The following is a 20,802-nucleotide window of genomic DNA, read 5'->3' on the forward strand; positions in this document are numbered from 1 at the left end:
CTTCCCAAACTCTTACAGAAGGTTGCTTTGGCCCTATCTTCACTTGAAACAACTGCCCTGCAAATGTCAGCTCTGCTGAAAGCTAATAAATGCTACAATCTCACCCCCCCAAAAAAAATGTGCAGCACTATGGGGCTTTACTTTTCATTACAATATAAAACACCCTTACAGCTGACCAAAGATTCATTTTTTCCACTACAAAAGATGTATTCCTCATACACCAGCATACCTATTAAAAGTATATTTATATACTGATTTGCGATTACACCTTACGTACTGCTAACTGAGGACAAAAAAGTAAAGTCGCAATTCTAACTCACCATTTCTTTCTGTGCATGCAACAAATGAAAATACAAATTGCAGAAAACACGCGCACTCCTAAACTCTACAGTTTAGATGATCCTGTCACAAAACAAAGACATGCAGCAACAGCTAATTGTAAAAGCAGTTCCTGCTTCTGGGCGAGGGTGTTTTCTAAGTACATTGGGAGGCGTGTATAAGGTCCAATTGAATGGAAATGTAAAAGGGGGCGTGCATAATTAGAGAGTAGGGGTTTCTTGGGTGAAAAGAGAAGAGATGGGCATGTTTTACTGAATTCTACAGAGATCTGTGTTCATGAAGAGGCGTGACTTGTCAGAGAGTCTAGTAAGCGCGAACGTAAACTTTTAGGAAAGATGGTTTTCAGTACCGATAGCCGTTCAATTAGAATCCCAAAAACAGAGAAACTAAATGCTTCCTTGACCGGTTATGTCATTTCTAAGTGGTAGGGTCATTAGATAGGGGGAAGTAGTGAGGGTAGATGAGAATTAATGCACTGTATCTCGTAGTTGTCCTTTAAATGATTTGTGTGAGTCAAAGTTTTTAAACATCTGTCGAACCAGTTTTCAACTGCCAAAGCACTTATGTTTTAGATCTGAATAAAGCTTTTATACTGCCCCATTGTTTGATTCACTTTTATGTTGTTTTGGAAATGCAATAAAATGCAGTTAAACAGTAATGAGTTGCAGTAAATGGCAATAAAATACAGTTAAACAGTAATGAAATGCAGTTAATCAATAAATTGCTTTAAAACAGTGCAATTATATATATATATATATATATATATATATATATATATATATATATAAAACCGTGTTTCTTTTACAATAATAGCAATTGGTAGTCTGTACTGTTTCTTTAAATATATTTGATTGGATTGATCATGTGACTGTGTGAAGAGTTTGTAAAGTAATTGCAGGTTCGGATGAAGTCCTTTTAACTATGTGTGGATGAAAGCACTAAACCTGTTATTAAAAGTATATATTTTCACCTATTTTCCTCTGATGGCATTTTTTGAACAGGACTGGAACAATCTTGCATCTGATTCCAAGTGAGTTTTTATCCCTGTGGCCGCCCTTGGTTTACATTACTACACCCTAAAGTGTGCTGTGAACGATAATCTGGAATTTTTACAAACAACTTCATTAATTTGGTAAGCTTTATGCATCCCTCTCCAGTTATGTGGTGATGATTTAATAAAATGAACAACTCCTGGTTGTATGCACCTGACAATGAATGAAACAGATAAAGGATTATTTATAGCAGAGATCCTTTTTGCAGTATCCAGTTATGAGATTGAATACTATCAGGTAACAAATGGCTATAGCAACTAGTACTGTGTCTTCAGAGTAAAAGTACTGACAGCAGTCTTTTAGTGTTATGGGTTTGTCCGTAAAGAAGTTAAGATCAAATCCTGAGTTTCTACCTTAGTAAGTTGAGCTAACACAGAAAAAAGTACTAATTTCTCATTCTCAGAAACTGCTATTTAGATGAATCATCAGTATGCTGTAATGTTGCTAGAACTGGCCTTATGCATAGGCCAAGTAGGCAACTGCCTAGGGTGCCAGCCTTCTAGGGGAGTTCTATCAATATATATATATATATATATATATATTTTTTTTTTTTAGAGCACTGAAATACTTTGCTTCTTTGCTCTAAAAATAAATAAATAATGCACCCTTGTTAAAACAAAAGTGTACCTGCAGCACATGACGGCTGTCCCAGGAGGGAGCAGCTCTACTTAACTTGACCATTTATGTCATGTCACGTCATGAAAGTTGTGAAATCGCATAAAAAAGACCTTTGCATAATTTTCAAATGTAAATGCAAAGTCATGACATTTAATCAAGGACTTAGGACTTAGATTTTGCATCCACGCAATGTATTCTTTTGAAAAGTAAAAACTATGACTCTCTAATGTCAAGCTTTATTGATTGCCTATACTCTTCAGTTTACCAGAACATTAAAAATGTTATAAGGGTTACAAAGGGTAGGTTTAAAATGTGCAACAGAAGCAGGGACATTCTACAGAATTCTAGACAGTTGAGAGGAATGGTGTGATGTGAAGGGCAGATGCAGTGAGGTAAGTAAGTAAGTATTCTCTCCACCCTGCTATAAGCCTCCCCTATCTTTACCAACCTAAAGAAAACAGATGTAGTGAAACTTGAAGCTTGCTACAATAAAATAGCTAAATTTGCAATAGACTTCCCACACAGATCCACCACTGCTCCACCCTGCAACAACTCAACTGGCTAGAATTACCCCACTATTTAACCTACACCCAGTTCATCACTGCCCACACACTAATACACCAACCAGATAATTCCCCTGCTGTCCAAAATTTACTACAACCTTACACCAACACTCACGTCGCCATTCCTCAAATAAGTTTCTACTACAAATCAAGAAATCTAGCAATCATGCTGGGGATTCTCTCTACTCCAATTATGTCTCCAAAATTTGGAACATTATTTCTCAACCTGACATTACTACTGCTAACCCAATGCATTTTGAAAAACTACTTAAGGTTCACCTGAATAACAAATGGTTTTGCCCATGCACTAGCCCTGGTTCATAGGTTCATAGGTAGGTACTAGGCTATTGGCCCTAGGGCCTATATAAGCCTAATCAAATGGTACCCTGGCTTTCACCACCCAAAAAAATTATTTTCCTGTGCCACTGTCGAACAGAGCCACAGAAGTGATCCCCAGGGTGAATTTCCTCTCTCCCATCCAATCATCAAGATTTTTTCTTGAAGAGTGCTAATGAGGAGCTTTGTTTGATATAGATAAGTAGTTTGTTCCAGAGTATGGGAAGTCTCTGGGACAGGAATCTATCCCTCCAGCATGTTCTGTTTATTGTGGTGACAAGATTTAGGTCCCTAGAGCATGTAGCTCAGAGGGATTGGGATTTCTTTAAGTGGAGCATGTCCAAAAGCTCTGGGTTTGACATAGCTTTGTATGTTTGGCAGAGATCGCCTCTGAGTAGGCGATACGCGAAGGAGTAAAGCTGCAGTTTTTTGAGACAGTCTGCGTAGGGCATCTGTTTGAGGCCGGTAATCCTCTTTGTGAGGTATTTCTGTGGCCTTTCTAGTTGTTTTAGATGTCTTGTGAGGTGCATACCAAAAGGGGAGTTGTACTCTATAATGGGGTCTAATGAGTGACGAGTAGAGGGGAACAATGACCTCTTTTTTTCCTGGATGAGAAACCCTTTGTGATGAGGTGTGCCATGTAGAAGGATTTCCTGACTACTGTGGCGATGTGACTTTCAAAGGAGAGACTACTGTCCACCTGTGTCCCAAGGTCTCTTATCACACCTTTGGTGTTAAGTGGACTACTGCCTATGTGGTAGTTCATGGGTACAGAGTTTTTACCAAAAGGGATGACAATGCACTTTTTGGCATTCAGTTTGAGGCCATGGCTTTGACACCAGGCATCTGTCTCCGCGAGGCCCTTTGGTAGGATGTCCACATCATTTGGAGTTTTGATTATGGCTTCTAGATTGCAGTCATCTGCGAACTTCATTAGCCAAAGACCTTCTGTGTTAGCCTGTACTTCAGAGAAGTAGATACCAAACTGGAGAGGACCCAGGACTGAACCCTGTGGTACTCCACTTGTCACTGGTCTGAAGTTGGATTTGGAGTCTGCTACTTTCATAGTGTGGGTTCTGTCATTTAGCTATTTGGCAACCCATCTTGTGACACAGGGATTTATACCTAGTTTAATGAATTTATCTATCATTCCAGAGTGGGGGATGGTGTTGAATGCCTTGGCGAGATCTAGATAGGCTGTGTGAACCACCTTACCCTCATCTACGGCTTTGGTGACCGTTTCAAAGAAGTCTATCAGATTTAGGAGACATGATCTGCCTTTTACAAATCAGAACTGGGTGGGGTCCAGAGTTTGGAGATTACCATTGTCATTGTTTATAAGTTCCATGATGATACGTTCCATAGCCTTGCAGACCAGGCTCATCAGGCTAATGGGGCAGTAGTTCCTGGGGTCCGTGGTGGCTCCCCCTTTGTGGAGTGGGATAACCATCACTGTGCACCATTCAGTGGGCACATAGCCTGAGGTGAGGCTATGATTGAACATGGTACTTAGTTGGGGTGCCAGTTCATTCTGTAGTTCATGTAGAATGCAGCCTGGGATGTTGTCAGGTCCCATGGATGCTGTGTTCTTGGCTTTGGACATTGTGTTTTTTTACCTGTGCAGCCGTGGTTACAGGAACTTTGCATTCTTCCAGTATAGAGATGGGCCCTTTAAGGGATGAGAGGTGGGTAAAGTTAGCACTGAACCTATCTGCCAGGATGTTGGCAATATCAGGTGGGTCTGTATATTTAGTGCCATTGTGCTGTAACTCAGAGCAGATCTGAGTGTTGCCATTGAGATTCTTGACATAGCTATAGAATGCTTTGTGGTTGTCTTTAGAGTCAGTGGCGACTTTGTTTTCGTAACTAGCTTTGGAGGATTTTATGAGGGATCTCAGCTTCTTACTGAGGCTGACCAGGGACTTTCTCCAATCATGGGATTTAACTCTTTTTTCTTGTCTATTAGCTTCCCTACCTTTATTCCTTCCAACATTAAGGTCCATCATATGGAATTATATAGTTAGTCTTTCTACTATATTTCTCCCCCCACCCACACACCACTACCCATTTTACTTTCCTTTAGCATATTTCTAATTTGTAAAGTCCACTTGTCTCTTGGATGTACTCTCCTCACATAAATCTTATGTCTTTATCTTCTGTGCAAGATGGCTTTGAACTATTGGATGTATAAACAGCTGTACATTCCATCAATGTGAATTTTATGGTATATTTAAATTGTCCTATTCAAATGTGTACAATTAATGTAATAAATGTAATTATGCCTGTATCTTCTGTACAAGATGGCTTTGAACTGTTGTATGTATAAATGTCTGTCCTTTCCTTCAATGTGAATTTTATAGTATATTCAAAATTACCAATTCTAACACGTACAAGTTAATGTAATCAATGTAGTTATGCTAATTGTCTTTGGAGCTTTTCTCCCTGGGCCTCCGCTGAAAATGGGCATTGCCCCAGTCGGACTTTCCTGGTAAATAAATGTTAAATAAATAAATAAATCCTTTTTTAATGAAGCTGGCAGTAATCAGCCAAGATATTTTTGGCAGTATTTCTAGCTTTGTGATTTGTGTGTAGCAACTTGGAATATATTAATGTATGGCAACTTATTTGTGTGGAGTTATTTAAATGAAATAACATTACATGGCCATCAGACGTTTGTTTTCGTAGTTGTGAAAAAACTGTGTATAACATGACAGAAATGCACTCAAAAACCTGGTACAGCCTTATCCTAACCACAGAACCCTAAGATCCTCTGACAAACTACTACTAAAAGTTACTAAGTCCAACAATAATTGTGGGGATTCTATGTTCTTTTACCAAATATCTACACACTGGAATTCCATCCCTCACCACATATTAAATACTACTAACGTACACAAATTTAAACCATTCCTCAGGAAACACCTTATCAACAACTGGCTTTGCTCCTGCACAACTCCAGGCTGACCATACTATGTTTTCACTCCTACTTTCCATACTATCCTTTCTATCTCAGCTCTCAGTATCCACTTCTAATTGACACCTGTTATTTCCCAGTTTTTATACATCAAGATTGCCAAGAATACTGTTGATTAGCTATGTTTTGTTTAGCCAAAACTCACTGATATATATTGTCTCTCTGATATTCCACTCGTCCTACTTGTTTACCTATTGTTGAGGGTTGTTAATTTTTTGTCTTTGAGCCATTTGTTCACATTGTGTTACTTTGAACTTCTGTTGCAAATGTTATATTTTTGTAGTGGAGCTTTTCTCCCTGGGCCTCTGCTAAAAATGGGTTCTGGCCCAGTCGGAATTTCCCAATAAACAAGTGTAAAATAAATAAATAATAAATATATAAGAAAAGTAATGGGTAGGTTGCCCAATGTCTGTGGAGTGGCCCTCTTTTCTTTGTCTTATCCTCCAGGGGGATTCAATAAAGTCTACATGGTAATTTTTCACTGTGTGCACGTTACATGGCCACAGAAAGTTTTAGATTCAGTAAGCACCATGTAGAGGTAAGCACCACTGTGTAAATAAGGTAAACACCGTGGCATGCTAATTATAGCAAAAGCAGCTGAACTGCATGCTAATTAACCAATCCAACGCAGTTTAGCTATTCAACAAGCTATAAAGCATCTGTGTAGACTCTGTGCTGGTTTTTCCTGCGGATTCAAAACCTTTTGGAAATCAGGCAACAGAAAGGCGTCTACATGGACAGAATGTTAGGGGCTGCTGCTGCTTTAATCCATTTGTATGTGCTACAGGCTGAAGCCAATGCTGCTGCTGCTAATAGGCCTAGGCCGAGAAGGAGAAGAGTTTTCAGACTCCATTTAACTTTTCACAACTTATATGATGTGGAAATTGTGGAGAGCTACAGGGTGGACAGGGACACACTGCAGGAACTCTGTGACCTCTGATATCCTCAACTCAGAGCCAGAGCCAACAGGGAGGAACCCATCCCAGAGGAGAGAAAGGTATGTGTAGCACTTTGAATTTTATCTAGAGGTACCTTTCAGAGACCAACAGGGGACAAGCTGGGGATATCACAGGTAAAAGCATCCAGGATCCTCCACCAATTCCTGAACACTATGCTCCAACATGCCAGTGATCACATATATTTTCCCTCTAGTTCTGAGGAGAGGGTCAGAAATATGCAGGAGTTCTACTGTGTAGCACATTACCCTGAAGTACTGGGTGCCATAGATTGCACACATGTAGAAATTAAGGCACCGCCCAGGGAACCGGGTAGGCTCTACATTAACAGAAAGGACTACCACACTATCAGCTGCCAAGTATGTGTAATGCCAAGGGAATAATCTTGAATGTATGTGCTGGAAACTCTGGTAGTTATCACGACTCACATATCTGGCACACCTCCCAACTATACCAGATGTTTGCTAGGGGGATATCCCATAAGGGCATTTATTTGGGGAATGCAGGCTATGCATTGGAACCATGGCTGATGACACCCATTAGAAATGAACACACATCTGTGGAAAATGCCATAATGAGGCACATGCTCAAACAAGTAATATCACAGAGTGTGTGTGTTTGGGCTGCTGAAGTCATAGTTCCAGTGCCTTGATACATCCGGGAGAGGCCTGCGGTACAATCCATGGACATGTACAGAAATATTCACAGTATGCGCCATGCTACACAACATAATCCTGAGAAAACAGCTTCAGCAAGATCAGCAAGGGGAAGGGACACACATGCCACTACCAATGCCATGGTCACCACAGCCACAGGCAGATGAGGAGTCACAGAGAAGCCACCAGCTGCTGTGGTGTAGGCAGATGTAGGCATGCTCAGTATGCCTTTGCATTGGCTAAGAGACAATGCATAGCACACACACAATCTAAGGGCCTAAAACCTTCCTCCTACTCGTATACATATAGTGACACTGATGCCAGACAACACACACAATTTTTACCTCCCCATGTATTGGCCATATATTGCTTGCATCAGGCAGAGTCAGCCCTGAATTAAAACTGTGTCAACTGATGCATTTACAAGGTAAGTCCTGAACCTTGAGTGTACTGTTTAATAATATCACCGTGTGGTATATTCTTGTATTTCATTACTTGGTCGGGTTAGCTAGTAAAAGGTAGGAGATTTGTACAGAACTTAGCTTAACATGTGACAGCAGAGACTTATTTGACTTATATGTGTCCATTACTAAATAGTAGTCTTCTGCAATCAAAGATTCACACAGTCATACCTCTCAAAAGTAGTGATGGTCACTGCACACCCTTGGTTTAGCAACATATGCTTGTACTGGAAAATAATTAAAGAGAGAAGTTAGAAAGTAGTGATATACATAGCAGTTTCTGACTTCACAACCTTCACAACAGCATCCACTATAAAGTTGGGGAATGTTGATGCCATCAACTGTCTAACTTTCTAAGGATAATATAAGTCAAAGGTACAATTAGCAGTTCAACACCACAAATGCAGATATACTAAGCACTAAGTTAGCTATGCACCCTGAGCATCAGACACAAAGCTTTTGTATCCCTGAATCCAAAAGATAGAAAACAGGGATATAGCACAGTTGGCCTCACTTGCACAGGATGTTGTGGTGGGGGGGCAGGAAGCCAAAGCTGACACAAAAGGTCAGTGAGTGTGTGTGATTAAGAAAGAGAAGAAGGCAGACGTGGATAAACCAACAAATGGCCAGTGTGACAAAATGAGTAACTGTTGTATGTGTCAGTAGGGGTTCTCCAGGTAAAACTGGTGTGTGATTGTCTGCATGAATACAGCCAAGCTATGTGCTGGTTCTACATCTTGATATGTTAGACAGGTGTGAGCCATGCATGATAGAAGTGTCACTTCATCATTGTCATCCCAGACCATATGAACTGAATCTGCTAGGAGTTCCACTGGCACATCCATGCCCAAGGTCAGATGCAGTGCTGCTACCTGAATGTGACTGATGTCTGCTGGATGAGCTCCCTTCAAGGGGATGCCCAAGACCATGACCCCATGGCCTGCCAAATCTGTGTGTGGTCAGCACACTCACTAATGGAGCAGTGGAAGTACTGCCACTATGCGAGCATGATCAGGCACGGACATGTTGGCTGACAGCAGATGATGTGGCTGACCTACCCCCATGAGGATGCTGTTCCCCTGCCAGCAGACATTCCATCATGGACACCCTCATTCCAACTTATCATTTATCTGATCCAGTGAATTGGCAATATGGTGGAGGCAGTCACACATGTCAGACTGTGCCACATCCACAACTCTGAGCATTTGTCTGGAGCACCTACGGGAATGTGCCTGTGCCTCCATGATGGCCCTAAACATACTTTGAGTTGCATGGGAAGAGACACATGCAACAGGTTGAGGTGGGACAGCAAGCCCCCTCTGAGCAGCCCTATCAATCCTCCTGTGTGGCACCTCACCCATACTTTGGCTACAGCCAGACTCAACAGACACTGAGGCTACAGTAGCCACTCTTCTCTGATCAATGTCCTTGCTCTCCACCTGTCCAATATCTGTGAGCTCACTGGACTGGGTAGGTGTTGGCTTACTGGCTGTGTCCAATGGAAATGCAGAGGATGGCTGCATGTCAACTTCAGTGTCAGATTCAACCTCTGCACCCCCCGAATGTGCCTCAGTTTGGCCACCAAAATCATTAGAGTTTGCTAATACACTGACATCAGGTGGCACAGGGCCCATGCTCCCACTGTCATAATCACCTGTGACAAAAAAACAAGAAACACAGGAATAAATTAATACCTGCACTACTATAGTGCAATATATGCAAATAAACTAACAGTGCTGCCACTATAACAGACAGTACAGCAAAACAAACAACAGGCCTGAGATAAACATCACACACCACAATATTTCTTTAACTTGTTCAGCAATACTGACTTAAAAATGTTTGTCTTAACATCTGCAAATGAGATACTCATCCGTAGTGCAGACAGTCCTGGAAGAAGTTAAGCAAGAAGTAAGGAAACATCATCACAATTAACAGTAACACAGGAGGTAATACATTTACCCCTTTATATGCCCATTAACTATAATTTCAACAAGAACTCTGCTAACACCTCTAACCTAAGCTTACAACTGTAGCAATCTTCAATCCCCCCCACAAAAAAAGCATATGACACAGAATTAACTTATTGATTTCAATTGTTTTACTATACAACAGCATTCAACTGTTCAGCTAGCAAAGACTACCTGGAAGCTCCTCCTGGGATGTGCCTGCTGTCTCCTAAATTGTTGCTCCAACATCTAGGACATGCTGTACTGCACTCTCCTGGGAGCTGTCTGGATCGCTGATATTGATCAGGAACTTTTCATTGTGGGTTAGTAGTGGTTCCCTAGCAGGCCCTCCCCTGGTAACTATGTGTTCATGACCCACTGCAGCTGCTGTCTTCCGTACAGATGTGATCATGTCAGTGGCCCTGTGGCACACCTCCTCATATGTCCTGCCATGGCCACCCATGGCACTGACATCATCTACCATCTGCAGCCGTATTCATATCCTATGTGCCATATTTCCCCATCCCCTTTCCAGCAGAAAAGCACTATGTTGCCTAAAGCCATCTACAATCATTTGGTTCTTGGCATTCGTGAAAGGGGGTCTCCATGGATTGACACACCTGGATGTCATACTCGTAGGTGACCAACAAAACAACAGAAGGATGATACATATAAATATCACATAACTACAAACCAACTATTTCCAAAAAAGCAGAAAAATAGCCAGTCAGTATTACCTACTGGAGAAACATAAAACAGTCTAGAGATGTGAAATACTAACAACAGGCAGGATGCAAAACAAGGAGGGTAACATATCCTTGCTTGCGCTATAACAGTAACTCACCTTTGCTCACCCCAGAAGAAAAGTCCATTCTTTTATGTGCCATAACAGTAAATCAGCTTTGCTCCCCCACCCAAAACAACAGGCAAATGATCCATTTTACTAACAAACCATCTTTGAAATGCTAAAAGTGTTATCAAAGGACATGTCCCTGAAACATTTGTACATATTTATCACACAGCATTCTATTTTCATGTATTGGCAATCATGTATACCTCTGAAATGACTTGACAAACATGCCCATGCCATCCAGTTCACTTCTAACTAATGCAGACAAAACTGTAAAAGCCTTTGTTTCAGATTTTTCTTAAATACATTCCAGCATATGCAGTATATAGGTGACAAAATGGAAGCATACCTTCTGAAGTTCATTATTCCCCTGTAGAGATATATCCTGAAGAAAAGGGATTACTGCAGTCTTCCAAACATATACAACTCTTGTCACCATCAGTATACTAGCTACATGGTTGCCTTTTTATATGGTGTAGATTCAGGGCTATTAGCAAGGTGAATATGCAAATGAGGTGTGAACTCATTAAAATTGCTGAATTCCAAAAAACTGGATCCATGTAGGGGATGTAAACATAGTTCAGGCACTCCCTCGGTGTTTGTTTTTAATGGATTGCAACTGTGAATGATCAGTGGTTGGGACAAGGAAAACACAAGAGCACTGCAAGCTGCCTTACTTCCCCTGGGTATGTCAGGTTAGATCTAAAAAGTATGCAAAGTACAAAAAGAAATACAGCGACTCGCACAGCAGAAACAATATAAAAAACACCAAATACAGACAAATACTGAATAAACAATGATTTAACTTCGCATTAGAAACAACAATGCTTCATCAGACCAATTTGCAAAAGCAAGAACGTCAATATAAAACCATGAAACCCCTCCCATCTATCTCTAAATAAGGAATAAAAAGTGTTGATTCAGTCATAATCACATTAACTACAAAACTAGCAACCTAGAGAAATTAAAACAGTTAACTGTGCAAATAACTCGCACACATCTCACTCGACTGAATCCCTTAGTAGGCCTGTCACACACTGATGACATCATCATCATAAAAACCACACTTATACATAAAAACAATGAATATTATAAATCAAATTAATGAGTTAAAGATCATGCCTTTAGAGCTGTTTTAAGGGAAATAATTTCATTTAGCCCTGGAGACCTATAAAACTGTAATTCTAGGATCCAGCTTCGTTCTCTGGCCTCAGTTTTGTTCCTCAAATCTCCACCGCTAATACCCAACTAAATAACCTCTATAGCAAAAAACTGAAAGGTATGTTGTTGTCCCAAAACAGAGACATGTGTGGCCAGAGCATTGCTGGTCCTATTGTGTCTAATATCCCTAAGATGTTTTAGAATTCTGTTCCTCAGACAACAATTCATTTTGTCAATGTAGAAGGCATAATAGCATTCACAAAAGGCATAGTACACCACATTTGCAGTTTTACAATCTGCGTAAAAAGAAAACTCAATCTCATGTTGTAGAGTGGGGTGTATAAAAACATATTTATAATAAATAAATCTATAAGCCTTACAATTCAAGCAGGGGAATGTACCACAGTGTATTGAAGATAGAGGATAAGCTGTCTTTTCAATATTCCTGTAACAAAGTTGCCTCTTAAGAGATAAATTATTCCTGAAACAAAATTCAGGTTTACAACCAATCAATTTAGTCAATTCTGGAGAAACTACAGAGAATACCCCAGTTCTTCCTCATAATATCACAAACCAAATTAATATCATTAGAGTATGTAAAAACACACCTGACCGATCTACCCTCTGCATGTTCTCAGGTGGTCGATGTCACAGAATCTAACTCATCAGAAAAATAGGGTCTGGCTTTATTAGCTCTCTCAGACGTCACATTCGATATGGAGGAATCAATCTCTTTGGCTATACAGCCTCGTTGCAGGGATGCATCTTTCAATTCCTTAACAGCCTGATGAGAAGATTCTTCATCCATATGAAGATGCATAATTCAAAACACCTACCTCTAAGCACATTCCTAGGAATGTGCCTAGAGTGCATACTGCTCTTGTGTAATAAGGAATTCTTCTTAGATGATGTTTTGTAAACACCTGTCTTGAACCTACCTAACATATCTCTGGTAATTGTTATATCTAAAATAATCTATGGATTCATATGAAAAATTGCTACTGAACCACAAAACCTCAGTGGTGCCCTGCATAAACACAATAAACTCCTTTAATAACTCACACATACTACTCCACAGCAAAAAGATATCATCAACAAAGCGTTTATAGTATACAATATGTTGAACAAACTCATTGTTACATAAAACCATGTCATATTCCCAATGTGCTAGCACAAGGTTGGCATAGCTATTGGCACACGCAGTGCCCATAGTTACACCAACCTTCTGTAGGTAATACTGTTCACCAAAGATGAAGACATTATTTTCCAAAACCAGCACCAAAAGCATACAGATCAGTCAACCTTCCCATCTGAGAGATTAGCATGTTGCTGCAAAAAAGTCTAACATACTCAATACCTATGGTATTAGGAACTACAGTAAACAAAGAGGTAATATCTAAAGTAACAAAAACAAGATTTTGAGCATTTAGTAGACTGCTAACATTTCTAAAAAGATCCTTTAAAAAATATTTAGTGTCTCTTAATGCAGTTTATTTCCTAACTCCCGAAGCAATGTAGAAAAACTTAATTGTACATCTTGTCTAGCCTCCACGGTAGTCTCTGATAAATACGGAAAGTGATGCAGGAAGGGATTATCATCTGTTTCTAAAATTCACTGTAACCTATCCATCCTGTTAAGAATATATGGAAGCTCAATGTTGAGACCTTCTGCCCCGACTTTAATGCAAACTCAGAACAAATCCAAAACAAAAAGCAAAGTGTCGGGTAGTACCATTTCGTAGAATTCTCAGTTGTTCCAATACTTTATGGGCTTCTGAAAGTTCATAAATGTTTATCTCAACCCCCCCCCTTACATCCAATATTATCCAATAGAGGCTGGACCACAGAGCCAATGTCTATATGTTTGGAAAATACACTTACACTCATGCTTGACAGTGTCAATTTTGTATTAAGACCATTTGTCCCTTAATTTTCATCCCAGTTTAACACAAGAGGGGAATACAAAGAAAGTAGCTACCTTTTTTAAGGTGAGGTAGAGAGGCAAGCACTATTTATACATATGGTTTACGTATCATTACAAGTATTTAGCTTCTTCATTTATTTTGCACTTCTATTTGGTCAAGTGCAAGCATTAAGCCTTGGGTACAACTGCTTTCTTCCTTGAAATTAAACAGTAAGATTGAATTTCTTTCCTTATGCATGTTTCTGTTCAGGCAATCATTGGATCAAAACGGTCGGGGAAAAATCTCTAAAATGCACCTCAGGGCATCTATAAACCCATGGCATCTGAATACCTAGAAGCCCCTAGACCCCCATCTTAATTTAGTTGTTAACAGTACTCTTTTGGTCAGTTAGTATGTGTTGAAAGGATGCAGGGAAATCAAAGCTGAAGAGCAACACTGACTTTCTTCCCTTAATCATGATTATGTTCAGGCCATCACTGGATTAAATGTTGTCTAAAAAACTGTAACTGCACTTCAAAGCATCTAGAACCCCCATGGCATCTGTGGGCCACAAGGCCCCCTGACCTCCAGCTTAATACAGTTAATTCCATCAGAGTTATTACGGTGTAGTCTTAGACAGTTAGGCTGTTGAAAGGATTTGGGAAAAACAAAGTTGAAAGGAGCAAAGACTGAATTGCTTCTCTTAATCATAATTTATGTTCAGGCCATCACTGGATGTTAAAGTTGTTTGAAAAAACTGTAAAATGCACCTCAAAAGGTTCTACAGCTCCCATGGCCAAACCTCTGGCTTAATGCAGTTATTTCCCCCACAGTCATTCAGTCCTGTCTGCTTGAAATGTGCTGAATGGATGAATAAAGCCTGTAACAAACTAAAAGGTAAGAAAAACTGAGAAAAAAAGAAGAAAAAATTAATTTGGATGGTGTGGGTAGGCCAGGATGGGGGTAGCAGTGTGGGCATCAGGAGATATGTTAGGGGGCCTTGGACAGCAAGGTGGGGGGGGTTCAGCCATAGATCCTCTTCATCTATGGCACCAGTTTACCTAAGGCCAGCACTTAATGTAACAAATAAAAGTGGTAGCTATATACCATTATAAGTGGAGCAATGTAATGCAAGAAGACATCATGCCTATGTAAAAAAGAAACCATAGAACATGTTGTATATAGATTCATAGGTTCATTGTTGTGTACTAGGCGAACAACCCATGAGGCCTTTTTAAGCCTAAGCATAAATGATAAATCTCTGTCAAGTTCTGGTACACTTAATAGTGTAAACAGGGGCTTGGGACATTTACAAGCAGTGGTCTTAGAGATGAACCATTTTCAGGCTGCCTGTGTCTGTTAGAGCCATTTGTGTCAAACCAGGGGTGAATTTCTGGTTCCCCATCCAGTTGTCCAACTTACACTTGAATTGGGTTAGGGAGGAACTCTGATTCACTTGGATAGGAAGCTTACTCCAGAGAAGTGGTAGTCTCTGGGATACTATTTGTATAACAGGCAAGGTTTAAGTCTTTAAAACTGGTAATTCTCATGCTGCTTATTTTGGGAATATGCAGGAAGTACATCAGGATGGGTTCCAGCAATGCCTTATATACCAGGCATATACGTCCTCTCAACAGCCTGTAGGAGACAGAATGCAGGGACAGGCCTTTGAAGCAGTCTGCATAGGACCTGTTATTTACTCCCTGTATCCTTTTAGTGAGGAACCACCCATTGTTGTATGTGCCTATTTAGGTACATACCAAAGGGGGGCATTGTACTAATGATAGGTCTAATGAGTGCCAAATACAGTAGAACAATGGTGTCCTAGGACCTAGATGCTATAACTTTCTTTACAAGTTGAGCAACATAGAATGATTTCCTCAGTACTGCAGACAAGTGCTTCAAAATAAAAATAAAAAACTACCAGGGAACAGAACATACTAGACTTTTTTATCATTCCTAAATAAATTACTGTTACTTCAAGTCAAGTTTTACCACTGTTGATATGCAGTGATCATGGGGTTATAAAGGTTAATTTGTTGCTAGATAATTCTGCCAAACTGAAATCTAGACCAATGCACAGAAGATTAATTGCAGACTATATGCAAGTAAAGCAGTCACTATGTGAAACTAACTGGAGTGATTTGTTCAATGTGGAAAAACTGCAGATGGAATGCGGAAAATTTCGAAACAGAAATTGAGTAAAAAAAAGACAAAAGAATGTTGGGCCTACAACATCAGGGGTATGTATATATTTCCATAAGAACAAGATAGCTAATTAAGGTGAAAGACAAAAAATATAAGAAATTGAAGAGAGGTCAAGCTACAACTCTGAAAACTGAAATAAACAAGTTGGATAAACAAATGAAGCATAGTGTCAGACAAGATCAAGAAAATTTTGAAGAAAATTTATATAAAGATATTGAGCATAATCGGAAACCTTTTAATAGATACATAAGATGTGGAAGGAGTAAAGACATACAAATTGATAAACCGTGTATAGATTCTAAAATGTATTCTCAGACACAACAGATTATAGATATATTTGCAACATCTTACGCAAAACAGTTTGGCTCCACAAAGGGGGTGATAAGTTGTTCTAGTGACATCCAGGTAACCGCAGAAACTGGACTCAAATTAGATTACATTGAAAAAGAACTGAGAAAACTGGATCCAAACAAAGCACATGGAGGAGACAGAAATAGTAATAATGACCTGAGAACACTTCAGCAAGAACTTATAGTACCATTATATCTATTATTTACTAGGTCATATAAATATGGGGAGATTCCTCAAGATTGGAGACATGCGCTTATTAAATCTGTCTTTAAAGGAAAGGGAAGTAGGAGAAACCCAGAGTTATGCAGACCCTTAAGTCTATTTTCATGTTGTGGAAAAATAATGGAGAAGGTAATACTGGATAAGTTATTGTCAAAATTGGATAGGTTAGGACTTGAAACCATATATCAGCATGCATATGTTGAAAATAGATCTATTACCTCCTGAAACATGGTGTTCTATAACAATATAATAGCTATGAATGAAAAATTGTGTTGTGATGTAATTTATTTAGATTTAACTTCAGCATTTGACATGGTCATACACAAAACACGTACCAATAAATTAGAATAACTAGGTATCGATGTACTCTTGATAAGATGGATAGCTGCATGGCTTACAAAAATGACATGAAAAGTACAGCAATTGGACAGATGAAATTCTTAGTTACAGTCAGGGTGTCCCACAGTGCTCTCTCCTAGGCCCTTACTTGTTTAGATTGTATCTGTCAGACCTAACTTTTTAATTTGAAGTGTTCTATAGTCTATTTGCAGATGACCTGAAATTGGGTAAACTGATTACATGTGTTACAGACAACACATCTGAAAAAGACCTTGACTAAATTGTCCATTTGGGCACAGGAGAATAATATGCTGATAAATACATCAAAAACTAAGCATATGAGATTTGGGAGACATAAATTGAAAGGCAAATATTTAGTACAGCACACAGTGATTGAAATATTAGATTAATTTAAGGACCTGCCTATATGGGTAGATCCAGCTTTGAGTTTTTCTAATCATATCAACCAACTGGTTAATGATAGTTATAGAACTATAGGTTGTATAAAATGATTTATAAAGTCTAGGAAATAAGAAATGATGAAGTCATTGTTTGTTAGTTACATTAGACCCAAACTTGAGTATGGAACAACAATATGGAAACCTTATAAGAAACAAGCATGAGTAAACTGGAAAGAATACAGTGGAAATATACCAAGGGCATCCATGGATATGAATATTTAAGTTATTATGAAAGACTAAAATATCTGAACTTGTACAGTGTCTCTTACAGATATTTAAGAGATCTTATTCAGGTATATAAGGCTTTTAGGGACAACTATCTCTGGGAATGTTTGGGGTTATCAAAAAGTACTAGAGAATCATCAGACAACCTACGTAGAAGATTCTATAGGAATGAGAAGTGTACTAACTGGTTCTCTGAGAGAGCAGCTGATGTATGGAATAGACTACAAAATTACATTAAAGCAAGCACTAGTTTAGAAATTCTTAACAACAGCCTGGACACTTATTACAGGAACAAGTATTTTGATATATTGGCAGGCTAGAAGGGTATTAATGCCTGTTCTTGAAATATTTGTATGTATGTATGTATGTATGTATGTAAGTGATGGTCAAAGCTTAATTTACTCTCTATGTGTATCCCTGAGTCCCCGCCTACTGGGTTGACTCTTAAGCGTGTGAATGTGGTAATTAGCAGGGTTGGACAACTTCGCAAAGTATACTATTATGCATTTGTTGGCATTTAGTTTTTAGTCCATGGTTCTGGCACCAGTCTTTTGATGGTGCCAGCCCCTCTTGGAGAACATTAGCATTGGTGGGGGATTCTATGACTGCTCCTAATTTGCAATTACCTGCAAACTGCTCAGCCAGAGGTCCAGAGCTGGATCCAGCACTAGGCAACTTAGGCAGCTGCCTAGGGTCTGCTGGCTGTGGGGCTGCCACAACATTTCATTTTTAATTAAACAATTAAAGAAGTGTGTGTAATGCTGCAGTAAGGGATGGCAAGTTAGTTAATTAGATTCAAACCCTATACATTACTTACAGGAGACGGGAGTCAGAAGCCTTAATCCTTTACACCAACTACCTTCATCAAGCGTGCATTTTCAAGGAATGAGAATTCCAGTGTATTTTCAAGGAATGAGAGTTTCAGAGCAGTTTCAAGAAATGTGAGTTTCAAGGGAAGAGAAGTTTATTGCTTTTTATGCTAGGTTTGTTTTTAATGTGCAACTGTTTTGTTTAGCAAATGGCCATCAGTGTTTGTGCTACTGAATATGAAAGCAGTGTTAATTGCACAACCAGTAGTATACTGGCCTTTCTGGCAGAAGGCTATGGGTTCTACTCCCACACCATGTAGATGGATTGCTGACACTGCTGTGCACTTTAAGGGAGAATAAGAGTGCTTTGCACTCCTGAGTGCACCCTTGTTTGGATGAGATGCCTAGCAGATATGAACCTGCTGTCAGTATGACACCCATTCCTTATTACAATATTACCAGCTTACCATTTTTTAATGTAAGATAGGCAATTTATTCTTCAATTGTAGCAGGCACTGAATTTGTAGATGAAACACTGAAATATACAGTTGTTTGTTAGCAGCAACCTTTTCATTAGCTACAGATCTCTTTGATGAGGAATTATTCAGATGACTTTTACTTCTGCAGAGATTGTGCATATTGACTGATATTGGTGGATTGTAATGACAGACATCTGAGTGGCCTTTTATGCCTAAAATGTTCTGAAATGGGTAGTTTTTACATTATTGGTTCATGTGTTTTGTTTCATTGCTTACTGGAAAAATATTCAAAACTACACATTTAAAACACATTCTTAACAAGTGGTGCTGTATTATACAAGGAATATAATTTAATAAAATAATTTAATACAATCAGGAAAGTAAATCAAAGAATTCATGCATGTATGTGTGGTCCTAAAAATGTGTGCAAGAGGCCTATGGTTTGAAAACAGCCCAAACGTAATCCTCCACTAGCCAGATGTATTTTCTTTGAATATCGGTTTCAATGTCATTTCAACGAATGAGAGTTTCAAGGGCAGATAAGTTTACTATTCATGCTAAGTCTATTTTCATTGTGAGACTCTATTGTTTAGTTTAGCAAATGGCTATCAGTGTTTGTGTAATAAAATTTGAAATAAAAGTTTTAAATTAAATCCAAATATCTAAAATTGTAGGAGTGTGACCCACGGTGGTGGTGCTGCGGTAGCGTTTTCGCCTCACAGTAAGATGCTGTCTGGTTCGATTCTCAGCTAGAGCATCTTCTGTGTGGAGACATGCGTGAATGGGCATACCTTTGTTGAAGGTTGTGCATCAGGCCTGGCAAGCTGGTACATAAAAATCAACTGCCAATCATTAGCGGACTGGAGTTCCGCTGTGGCGACCCCTAACTGGGAAAACCCGAAAGACACAAACAAACAAAATCTAAAATTGTAGGAGTAAAGAAGAAAATATTATGCACACCAACATTTTTGAACAGTGTTTATGGTAAATGAGGAGAAATACCCAAGTAATGGGACACAAGAATGGCTGCTGTGGAGGGGGGCCCAATCCATTACCCTGCTTAGGGCCCCATTTGACCATGATCCAGCTCTGCAGAGGCCCTTGATTTTGGCCTTAACTTCAGAGAAGTTGATGCCAAAAAGGAGCGGTCCCAAGACCAATCCCTGAGGGACTCCACTGGTGACTGTCCTCTTTGTAGAAGTGGATTCCTCAATTCTATCTTCCTGGATCCTGTCTGTGAGTCAGCTGGCTACACACCAGGTGACATAAGAGCTTATATCTAACCCACTGAGTTTGTCAATAATCCCTGAATGGTACTAGGTCAAGGTAGGCAGTGCAAACTATTTTGCCCTTGTCAGCTGCTTTGGTGACCTTCTCAAATTAGTCCACCAGCTAAAGTAGGCATGACCTGCCCTTAACAAAGCTAAACTGGGTTGAGTCCAGTGTCTGAATGTTTCCTTTGTGATTATTGACCATTTCCATGATAATTCTTTCCATGGCTTTGCATATGAGACTAATGAGACTTATGGGTCTATAGTTTCCAGGGTCTGTAGATGGCCCACCTTTGGGGAGAGGGATGACAGTTGTCATTCCCCATTTTGTGAGGCATGAAGCCTGTTTGGACACTACAGATAAACAGTGACTCCAGAGAACTTAATAGGTCACATTTCATGCTATTTAGAATGCAGCCTTGGATATTGTTGGGACCCATTGATACAGAGCTCTTGGCCTTAGCGGGAGTATTGAGAACCTGTTCCTTAGTGACAGCTGTGGGAGTTATATTTGATGTTATTTCCTGTAGTGAGGTTGACAGGGAGAGAAGAGTAAAATTATAGATGAATTTGTCTACCAGTAGGTTTGCTATGTCTTGTGGTATAGTGTAAGTGGGA

Source organism: Protopterus annectens, chromosome 1.part0, assembly GCF_019279795.1.
Source record: "Protopterus annectens isolate FY-2018-M chromosome 1.part0, PAN1.0, whole genome shotgun sequence".
NCBI lineage: Eukaryota > Metazoa > Chordata > Ceratodontiformes > Protopteridae > Protopterus > Protopterus annectens.